The sequence below is a fragment of the Pinus tabuliformis genome, chromosome 1_1 (genome assembly GCF_031772625.1).
Source record: "Pinus tabuliformis cultivar Carrire ecotype Pingquan chromosome 1_1, CPIR1, whole genome shotgun sequence".
Taxonomy (NCBI): domain Eukaryota; kingdom Viridiplantae; phylum Streptophyta; class Pinopsida; order Pinales; family Pinaceae; genus Pinus; species Pinus tabuliformis.
In genome coordinates this window covers 392810128-392821144 of record NC_142297.1, presented here as the reverse complement: position 1 = coordinate 392821144, position 11017 = coordinate 392810128, and positions in this window count along the sequence as shown.

The window sequence follows — 11017 nt, the reverse complement described above, 5'->3', positions numbered from 1 at the left end:
GATTCCTCAAATATTCTGCTCCATGGGTGGACTGGAAATCTGCAACTCAAAAGGCAAATCTGACCTCGCTATTGCAATCCCTGCGGAAAACCATGAAAAACGACTGTAAACTTGACTATGTTCAGACAAAAATAATTTTTACCTCCCCAGAGAATCTTTGGGCATCTTTGAATATTATGCCTCCTCTATCTCGAAATCTGTGCCTGCTCCTGGTTCCTCCATCCTCCCCCCACACACTACGAAAATGGGGTTTATATATCAAAAGTCAGGCGGACATTGCAATGAGGGCAGTTGGTGTATTGGTTAGATTTCCAAATTATGAGGAGGAGGTCGGGTGGTCAAACCTTGACCCCTCCATATTAACCTCCAAACAGTTCTAATAAACTGCGTACATGTTTTTGTTGGGGGTCGGGTCTGAATTGGGTGGCCCGCCCCCTTAACTCCTACATCACCTCATTAAATGGTTGGCGCATTTATTTCAACACCAAATGGAAGCATTGTTGGTGTATCCATGGAAGGCATGGTTTGTTGTTTATGTGACATAGTATATGGGGGAGTGTATGAGGGTGCCTGGGAGGCGGGTCGGCTTCACCGGCCGAGCGGGTTTGAGTCCCGCCACCTTCAGCTTTTATTTATATGGTAATGTTTTGGGGGAGGTGTGGGCCGGGTCCACCAGAGGTGGCATGTGCCCACCCCAATATTAAGTTATTGTTGTTAACAGGATTTGTGGTGCACTTGGGCCGGCGGGGGTCATGGCCCATCGGCCCCTTTTTAATAAAAAATTTTGTTAATGTGGTTTTAGGGGTGGCAAGTGTGGTGGCCCGCCACCATATATATATATATATATATATATATATATATATATATATGTTTAATTTAAAAATAGGGCATTTTTAAAATTGTCTAACATATGGGTTATTAGACAGATTAACGAGGCAACAATTTCACCCGCTTCGGGAGCCAGATTCCATGCTTGGGACTTGGTCAATTTGTAGGACTCTTAAAACTGGCCCACAACCCAACTTTGACTGGATCATTCTCCCTCATATGAGCTCGGATTGACAAACCGTTAACACCACCGTGATCAAGACAATGAGATCTACGCTCTGGTCCTGGGCAAAAATCATTATGATCACTTTGATTTTCGAGCATTCATAAGCCCTCTTTTTCCTATCTGTGTTTCTAGAGCCACCTGGATCAACCATACATCACTAACCCCGATAGTAGGGCGTTGTAACCACTGCTTTCTCCTTAAAGAAAAGACTACAGACTCTCAAGTTTATGTTGGAGGAACCAAGGTTAAAAGTCATTTTCATGTACAAATGAGGGGTATATATAGCCAAGGGTGACACTGACCCTTGTGATTGTTCGACTTACCTCATGACTATTTGACTTACATGACTATTCAACTTTACATGTGGGTTTCTTAGACTTCCAGGTTGCATTCAATTTATTACAACAGTATGGCCCACAGTATTGATGTGGCCGAGATGGCTCATGACATGACTCGACACGATAGTACTGGTATGTTCATGCTAATCGTGGTGTCTATGTCGAGTTTCAGTGTTTTTGAGTGATGAGTGTGCTCTTGGTGTATCATAACTTCACCTCCGCATGGTAAGGTGTGTGTAGTCTTCGGTGGTCTTGGTGTTCGCTTGATGTTTCATGTGCATGTATCTCCTTCGCTGGTACTTGGCATGCTTCATGTGTTCATCCGTTCATGAACAAGTCTTCTAACATGCACTCCTTGTTCATCCCGTTCGTCGTTGCGCCATGTCTCATCCATGTACCTGTATCTGAAATCACTCATGTTGAGATGACATCAAATCCATAAATCTCCTAGTCTACCATGATGCATCATATTCTTTTTTCGAGTGCAGGTGGTTGGGAGAGAGGACAAGGCTTTGAAACTACCTAGAGCACATTTCAGGTCGAGATGCGAGCTCCAGGGCAATGTCAAAGGAAAATTACACAGAGGTCATTGGGAGGCTGAGATGATTAGTTCGGAACAATAGTGACCATCTGCGGGACATGGCTCGACTGGAGGGCAGAACTGCGCAAAGTTTCCAGGGAGGTAGTGCAGGCAGTAGGGAGGACATTGACAGTGAAAACTGCGCAGATTCTCCGGGCAGGCTAGTAGCAGGCTACGGGAGCTTGCCAGCCAAAACTATGCAGAACTGGGAGCCTGGCCTACAGGACATTTCTGCGTAGTTTCTGGGCTAAGTGGGGTGTCAAGCGGCTAGAGGACAGCCTAAGAAAATTGCATAGTTTTTAGGAGGAGCAACAGGTCGGCTGACAGAACTGTGTAAATTTTAGGGACAGTGCAGTGACAAGCACTGAATGCTTGTCCTTCATGGCTGCGCAATTCTTCAGTAAGCAGAGGTAGGCATGCTGGCAGCTTCTGCACAATTTTTTGGAGGAGTGAAGACTGGGGTCACTGCCTGGTCAAAATCTCCGGTTGACCAGCGGGAAGCATGATAGATTTTCTAGAAGGAAGCACAGTTTGAGATGGATTTCTAAGAAACTTCTACGTAGTTTTGGGTGGCAGTCAGTTGGGTTGATTCTAGGATTGCGCAATGAAAAGTACCTGGGAGACAACATCGAGATTTGCACAATTCTGGACAAAAATACTTGATCATTAAGGGTTGAGACTGCGTAGTGCAACTCAACAAAGGTCCTACTGTTGGATGGTGGTTTGGTTGATAGATATTCAACAAAATGACTAAGTGTGTGAGTGAGTGAACTTGTGGATGCATGACCTTGAAAACACACACTTAACATGACTCGATGACAAGACACCTCGAACTAACAAGACAACATACGCTCAGTGGGACTAACCAATAGGTGCGAGCGACAAGCACGACACTTGACATAGATCGTTGAACGATCGCGACGACACTTGTGCGACATTGCATACAACTTCGTGTGTGAGTGAGACAGATTCTTACATAGTGAATACAACTTGTACACATGAAGACGAACCATGAGCATAGCCAGAACATGATTGCAAGCATGGCATTGTGACCAACATACTAAAAGATGTTCGGTGAACAATCAAGTGAGGAGGGTGCAAAGACTCGACAAGAGATCATGTGATGAGCCCAAGTTTTTGCAAGCATCAAGGCAAAAACCAAGGAAGGCTCCGAAATTGGATGCAGGCCAAAATTTTGGACGGTGTTGCAGCAGCTACAACACCTTCCAAAGTTGTTCCAAGGATGAAATGATTCTTGTGATCTTGAAAAAGAACTTTAATGATTTAACCCCGTCCTACAACAGGAAATCATCAATACTAAATGCATAAATAAAAAAGGAATAACAAGAGATGCATGTGAATAAGAAGTGAAAAGAAGAAAAGTAAATGATGCAAAAGGGATCTGAGGCTCCTAGGATGGCCAAGCCCAAGGAAACTTAGAGTCCGCTGAAGGAGATCGAGATTTAGAACCTGAACATGTCTCCAATCTTCATTTTTCCATGAATACACTTACATCCCTGCAAGAAATGAAAGTGGAGCTACAAAAATACGAGCTCTCTCCACCAAAAGACTAAGAAAAATCACCCCCTAGAGGAAAATTCGACTTGGTACTTATAGAAAATTATTAGGAAGAATTCCCCATTAAAGGAGGAAGATTTCGCCCCCAAAATCCCCTTAATTAATGGATCTAGTTCCCAATACTAGGAATATACGTTAAATGACAAGGAACACATTCTTATATTTTCTCAATCATTGGGGCTCCAGAATTTGTGCAATTATTTCATAATATCTTCTTGATTTATTATTTAATATTGATCCTCCTGTAGTGGGGAGGAAGTCCCTAAATTATCTCCTCCTCCAAATATTCATAACCTGCCCAATATTCTCACAATATTGCACAAAATTAAATAATATTAGGCACAAATATGAAATTATCCATAAATCTTCCTAATGTACATATTAATGTTTAAAATACATTATCTAATGCAACAAGAGAGGTTTAATGTGTTGAAGGATGGTCAAATGGGCCTTAATTTATGTCTAATTTAGAGGCCCATCAACTAGAAATGAAAGGAAATGGTCCATCTTACATAGTGACAATTCTTACAGTCTTTCAACATGCCATATGCGACACTTTAATAGCAAAGCTCATCATCTCCAATACATAGATGCTCCTTCCCTATTATATCATATAACCCATGGATTCACACCCACATGATAATTGACTGGGAATTAAACACCCATCCACAATACTGAGTAGAAGCCTGCCACAACCTTTACATGAAAATTATTCAAGATAATCATGCATATCATAAAATGGAAGTCACACACAACCACAACCAATTGGTCATATCAAACAATCAATATAAGCATGTAAGTAACGTGGCATGTAGGAGCATATCAACATTATTGGGATTTACGAATCCGTTGCAACCATGGAAATAATTCACAAACCATCATATTGCAGTGCATAGGAATACATATCCTCATTGATAGTGTTGATACACCAATTATAATACGATAACATTATTCACCATTTATATTGCACCAACATACATAAGATACAAGTAAGCAACTTATCTTAGTAGTTGGATGATTGAAAAATGAGAGATGGACTTGAACCCTCTTCCCAATTGTACACCTATTGCACTACTATCATTTCGTGTAGTTAACCAACCCTGAGCCAGATTCAATGCTTGCAAAGTGAAGTGCTCAAGGGGATTTCACACTAGTCAAATCACAATATGCGGGAATCTAGAGAACATAGTGTCTCCACTATTGAAACGTGTAACCAGGTTCGGTCTTGATATGTACTCTTGATTCTTGTATATTGTAAAAGTGAAAAAGAAATTTATAGTAATTATTATTATTTGTAGCATGGTTTTCATGCTCAAGGTCATTTTATTTTAGGTCAAAGCACCCATTGAGTGCTTCTAGGTTTTTATTATTGAGTCAAGAAGTCAAAGAGTCATTTTCATATGCAAAAGAAGCCATTGTACATTTCATAACAAGTCAAGAAAATTATTTTTGATTCATAGTGTCACAAATATCACTCTAAGACCAAGTGAGCTTAGCAACTAAGAAGTCATCCTAATTAGGGCAGGTCATCCTACTTGGAAACCTATATATAAGAGAGCATTCAACCTCCTTGAAGGCACTCATTCACTCATCTACCAAGTAGAGAAGTAGAAGAAGTAGAAGAAGGAGGAAATTGAAGGAAGAAGGAAGAAGGAAGTCGAAATTTTGGGTTATTTCTCTCTATCACTCTTACACATGCAAAGGTAAGGTTAGGGTTTTGCAGCTACAAGGTCGAAGTTCTCAAGTTGTAGCAAGAAGGATGAAATTGGTTGAAGAAAGGTCTATTAGGTCACCTACTAGTCATAAAAGAGGAAGTAACCCAAGCGAAGGAGCAAGGAAGCATTGGAAGCCCTACTTTCTCTCACATATGTTGAAAATGCAACAAGAAAATCTCAATTTCACTTTGTCTTGGTCAAATTAGAGAATATTTGAATTTCCATTTCAACAAAAATCTTGGAGGTAGTTAACTGAGGTGACATGGGACTTTTCACTCGGTTAATTTAGTTAATTCAAGTCGTGGAAGATCGACTCCAATTCAATATGATACTAATTTGTAGCAATATATTTCACTTAAATTGAGTTATGACTAGTTAAACTAGTTTTAATTGCTAGAGGAACTAGTGGAAGGTAAAGTTGTGGAAGTGTAACTTCAACCACAGTGAGTGGTCAACCAATTAACTAATCAATCAGCCCAAAATAATTCATGCATGTATAGAATTCGAGTTAGCCATTTGAGATGGAGAGTCCAAGGTAATGTAATATTAGTTGTAGACTATTCCAATGTGTACAAGTGGTGCATGCAATCATAGAACGAACCTATAGGAATTGTGCAATCCAATTGAGGAAATTTCCTAAATAATAGGGGCCAATTTCCTAAAGGAACAATGCAAGGAAATAGGAGCTTGGAGGGCTTGAAATTTGATCTCAAATGATCATTCATTAAAAACTGATGTAGAAGTTATTAGCCATTATTGATTCGAATGTTAGCTCAAAGCACGGAAATCGAGGAAAACTACTTGAGAATAATACTTTACGACAACTGTTTAAACACAAAAAGATGCATAACAGAAGTGAAAAAAGTAAAAGGACAGTTATACCAGACAACAAGATTGATGATGGAGTTTGTCCCTGATGGACTACGTCTCTGGGTCCTCTGACGGTTCTGATGCAATTTCCAATTGGTAGTTTTATGTTGTGGCTAACTCTGACATGGTTACCAACTGCGGTAAACTATCTGACAGATTTTGAAAACCCCGACAGTTTTCACATCTCTGGTCACATGTCTAGTTACTCTACCACAGTTAGGCTAACTCTCTGCGGTTTAGAGCCTGCAGAGTATTACATTAACATTTTGGTTTGTTCACATGTCTCTCTGCCGCAGTCTCCATACCTGCGCGGTTTAGGGACTGTGTATTTGATTTTGTTTGTAATTATAACATATAGCATGTGTCTGAGGGTTGATAGGTTAGGGTTTTAGGCTTAGGAATTAGGTTTTAACACTTAGATTTGGATTGCGATAGGACTTAGGTATATGTCTTTGGTGTACGGTTTAGGTGTAGCATATGTTTATGACTTAGGTTTAGGATTTAGGTTTAGATGTAGATTAGGGTTTGATACTTAGATTTCATCAAATCTCTTTTACAATATTTCGTCGCTAAGCGACATTAGTGACATTTGTCGTATGATGACATACCAATGCATATCGTTGACACAAACCATAGTTGTGACGACAACCTGATGATGAACCATATTGAACTGCTACAACGAACGACACCCGTGTCAACACATCAAACCTCTGCAATGGATGAAACAACCAGGTCGACACCAAATCCTGCGAGTAGAACGACAAGACACATGTCGTTGACCAATCCTAGCGGAACTGTCGATGAACATAAGTCGACAGCTAGGTACAAACCCGCATCAACTGAATGCCATGCAAAACCATAAACATTACCTGAACAACCTAATCCATAACCAACACTATCGAACTGTCGAAGCTGAACTGAATTGACGATGACATTGGACACTAATGATGACACTTGAACACATATACAATTGAATCAATGGAATCCTCCTGGATCAAAAAGTGGTTAAGAGTTGGCTAGATTCATTCAAGCAAGCAAAGAGATAGACTATACACTTGTAGGTTGTGCTTAGGCTTGAGCAAGCATATGTATACATATCTATTCTTTGATTAATGAAATATAGATAGGAAGGGGTTTTGAGCAGTTTCATTCCCCAAGATAAATCTCTTTTCATGTGTGATGTTTCATTTTGCATGTCTATGATTTGTGTTTTAGATCATGAATTGAATTCTACAGAGGAGTAGAGTATCTTTGAGTCTTGTGATTTAGTAAATTTCATGAGTAGTTTCGAATCTACATCATAATTTCTACATGGTATTAGAGCAGTAAATTTGAAGTTGGGTCTTAGAGGTTCAAATTTGAAAATCAGTGTAGTAGGATTTCTTCAAAGCAGAGAAGATGGCCTTCAACGGACTAAGGCTAGGGTGTGCCTTGGAAAGCACCTCAAATTTTGTTGCATGGAAGGACCACACGAAGGTAATATTGGATGAAAATGGGTTGCTAGAATACATCAAGAAAGATGTTGCAAAACCTCGAGCATCTAATGCATACATCTTTGTTAATGACATGATTTTAACTGGTGATGAGTAGCTGATCAAATCTTGCAAACAAGACCTTGCAAGACAGTTTGAAATGGACATGTGTCTCATGCACTATTTCCTTGGATTGGAAGTATAGCATGGAGGTGGGGAACTATTTGTCTCTCATGGAAAACATGCCAACGAGATACTTCATAGGTTCCGCATGAACAATTGCAAACCCATGGAAACACCTCTAGCGAACAATTGGAGGAAAGAGGATGCTAGTTTAGGTGAGGAAGTAGATGCTATTGTTTACCGACAGTTGGTGGGTTCACCAATGTATCTTGTGAACACATGACCAAATATGTGCTATGCAGTCAACCAGCTGAGCTAAGCTATGGTTAGGCCAACCAAATTATTTTTGAGGGCAGCTACGCATGTTCTATAGTACCTAAGAGGCATGACTTAGTTTGGAGATTGGTACAGAGAGACAGAGGGAGTGAAGCTGTGTGGCTTCACAAATGTAGGTTGGGCTAGGAGTCCATCAGACTGGAAGAGTACAACATGAGGAATTTTCAGTGTTGGGTCCAAAACTATTTTTCGGTATAGTAGGAAGCAAAGATCCTTTGCACTCAGCTCAGCATAAGCAGAGTACATGGCTACCAGTCAAGTAGCATGTGAGGTGATCTGGATGAGAAATATTATTGTGGGACTATTTGGTCAGATGATAAATCCAATTGTGATCTATTGTGATGCTTAGAGTTGCACCAAACTCTTTGAAAATCCTGTTTTTCACGATCGATCCAAGAATATAGATATCCAGTATCACCATTTATGGGATTGTGTGTAGAGGCAGACAATGTTGTTGCAGTACATTTTGATAGAAGAACAAGATGTTGATATTTTAACAAAGGCCTTTTCAAGAGGGAAGTTCAATTTCCATAAGTGCAGGATAGGGGTGGTTGATAATCCCTTTCTTGTTGAGAGGGAGTGTTGAAAATACAACAAGAAAATCTGAGTTTGACTTTGCCTTGGTCAAATTAGAGAAAACTTGAATTTCCATTTCAGCAAAAATATTAGAGGTAGTTAACTAAGGTGACATGGAACTTGTCACTCATTTAACTCAATTAATTCGAGTTGGGGAACCTTGAGTTCAGTTCAGTATGATTGATTTCTAATTTGTAGCAATGTATTTTAGTTAAATTGAGTTATGGTTAGTTAAACTAGTTCTAACTGTTGGAGGAACTAGTGGAAGGTCAAGTTGTGGAATGTAACTTCAACCACACTCAGTGATCAACCAAATAACTAATCAATCAACCCAAAATAATTCATGCATGCAGAGAATTTGAGTTACCCAGTTGATATGGAGATTCTAAGGCAGTGTACCATCAACTGTAGACTATTCCAATGTGTACAGGTGGTGCATGCAGTCAGAGAAGTAGCCTAGAGGAATTGCGCAATACAGTTGAGGGAATTTCCTAAATAATAGAGGATAATTTCGTCAAGGAAAAACATAAGGAAATAAGAGTTTGTAGGGCTTGAAAATTGGCGAAGTGTTGGCCAGATTCAGTCAATCAAGCAGAGAGATAGACTATACACTTGCAAGTTGTGCTCAAGCTTGAGAAAGAATATGTATTCATCTTTATTATTTGATTAATGGAATACAAATATGAAGGGGTTTTGAGTAGTTTCTTTCCCCTAGATAAATCTCTTTGCATGTGTGATGTTTCCTTTTGCATGTATATGATTTGTGTTGTAGATCATGAATTGAATTTTGTAGAGCGGTAGAGTAGCTTCGAGTCTTATGATTTAGTAAATTTCATGAGCAACTTTGAATCTACATCATAATTTATACAACATGGGTGGAAGCAAAAACTATTGCAGGGGCTGAAACTTTCAGACCTTCAGTAGAGGCCAAAATTCTGTAGCAGGAGGTCGAAGTTGTGCAACTAGAAGAGGTTTAACTTGACTTGACTTGGATATAAGAAGCACATCATCAAGAAGGTATAGCTTGGTCTTGGAAGGTTATTAGTCTTGATCTAGAGGTCTCAAAATTCATCATTTGAAGAATCTATAAGAAGATATGAGATTTGTGGGTTTTCCTCTCAAGAGGAGAGGTTTTGGCCCTGACTTTTAGCCTACATCTTGTGTCCTTGTGTACTATTTATCTTCATGTATTGGTAGTTGTTTGATGATAAGAAAACCATAATAATAGAAGACGAAGCTAATAATCAAGAAAAGTAAAATTACATCACAAGCGATTATCAAGTCCAAGCAAAATCACTCTAATTATATCCCTATTGATTTCTCAACATCCACTTGACAACCAAGGGTCAAGATAGCACACTATATCCATCCAAACAATCACTTTTGGGCATCTACAACACACAATAATCCATCACACTTTCGAATTTATACAACACATGGTACTCCACCCAAAAATCACTACATGAATTCAGATCACTTGATGTCTCCACTGGATTTATCCTATAGGAATCTCTAGCCCACAATACCTCCACCTGTAATCCAGTATGAATCCAGAGCACACCATGCCTTCACCTGATAGCTTCCACAGGAATCCAGAGTACACCTTTAGGGTTTCCACTTGTGAAAACACAAAGAGAAGTCCCAGAGTGTCCAATGTATCCACCTACTAAGCAGGAGTCTAGAGTCCACTTTCACTCTACCTTCTCAATCACCAAAACATCCCACACACCGTTATTGTGTAATATTTCTTGTTACAACACAACCACCATGCTTTGGTCTTTTCATGTGTTTCTCAGCGTACTTGTGCTTTCTCTTTTCCACTATGTAGCTCTTTACTTCTCTTCTATGATAGATTACCCTTTGCGAGAGTGTCTCCTCTCCTCTGAATTCCTTCCCTTATTTCCTCTTGCGTGTTGACCAATGTCTCATCCCTCAAGACTGAGGCGTCCTCATCTCAGGTGCCCATACTCCAATTTTAATGCTTGTAGATGGAGATAAATTGCATCATTCAAAGTTTGGTTATTTCCCAAAGCCTTGCAAAAGAAACTTCTCCTGTTATCTTTAACTCTATGTCCTCTTTCGTAGTCCATTCATCATTTATAATTTATATTAATTTACATGATGAATTCATATAATAATACTTACACGAAGCGTGATAAAAATAGATGTTGTAGTTTCATAACCAAATACTATCAAGTCTAAAACTTATGGATAGTTCCTAACCTAAACATTCTTTAGTGCCTTATCGTCCAAGGTTGAACAAGGTGAAAAATTTCCCAAGTAATGAATTCTTGCAATTTCTTCATCTCAAAAGCCTTTACTAAAAAATTTCATCAATTTTCATGCACCTTGATTTCTCTACTAAAGTTTTATCC